Raw genomic sequence first — 1,268 nt, 5'->3', positions numbered from 1 at the left:
ATAGAAGATTCTAAGGTAACTTCTAACTCATCTTCTTCAAATTTTTTTTCTTTTGATGTGTTGTAAGATGCCTATGATGAATTAGGCTTGGAGTTTGAATTAATGGTTTTATATGTCAACGGTCTTAAGCATAATCTTTTGAGTATTAGTCAATTATGTGATAAATGTCTCAATGTCATATTTGAGTCTAATGGATGTAAAGTTATTGACATTGTGTCTAATAAGATTATGCTTGTTGGTCATAGAATAGGAAATACATACATGGTGCGTTTAAAAGACTTGCATGATTCAAACCTTTTCTTCTTGTTTAAAAATGAAAATACTTTTTTATTGTGGCATAGCAAATTAGGACATGCTAGTATGAACATATTGTATAAATTGGATAAATATGACTTATTAAGAGGATTGCCAAAAATTGATTTGAACTTAGATAAAGTTTTTGATGCATGTGTTAAAGGCATTAAATATAACAAAGTTTCTTTTAAACCTATTAATGATGTATCTATAAATAGAGTTCTACAATTGATTCACATTGATCTTTTTGAACCAATTAGGTCTACTAGCTTGGGTGGAAAACAATATGCTTTTGTGCTTGTAAATGATTATTCTAAATTTACTTGGGCTCTTTTATTAAGTACTTAAGATGAAGCTTTAGAAAAATTCATCACATTTTCAAAAACTAATGAAAATGAAAAAGATTACTCTGTCACTAGTGTTAGAAGTGACCATGGAATTAAATTTCAAAAACTTGGTTTTTATAATTTTTGCAATTCAAATGGTATTAGTCATAATTTTTCAACATCTAGAACCCCTCAACAAAATGGAGTTGTTGAGAGGAAAAATAGAACTTTAGAAGAAATGGCTAGAACAATGCTTTGTGAAAATAATTTGCCAAAATATTTTTGGGTGGAAGTCACAAACACTGATTGTTATGTTATTAATCGAGTAATGATTAAGTCTATTTTGAAGAAAACTCCATATGAACTTTTCAAAGAAAAAAAAGCCTAACATTAGATTTTTTCATCCTTTTAGATGCAAGTGTTTTGTTTTAAATAATAGAAAATACAATCTTGGCAAATTTGATTCAAAAAGTGATTAAGGAATTTTTATTGATTATTCCTTAAATTCTAAAGCTTATCAAGTCTTTGATAAAAGAACTTTAGTAGTTTAAGAGTCCATACATGTTGTTTTCGATTATTCTAACTTCCTTCCTAGAAAGGATTCTGATGATGATGATGATGATGATGTAGGAATATGGAACAATGATA

The sequence above is a fragment of the Gossypium hirsutum genome, chromosome D02 (assembly GCF_007990345.1).
Source record: "Gossypium hirsutum isolate 1008001.06 chromosome D02, Gossypium_hirsutum_v2.1, whole genome shotgun sequence".
Classification (NCBI taxonomy): domain Eukaryota; kingdom Viridiplantae; phylum Streptophyta; class Magnoliopsida; order Malvales; family Malvaceae; genus Gossypium; species Gossypium hirsutum.
This window is presented reverse-complemented; position numbering follows the sequence as displayed.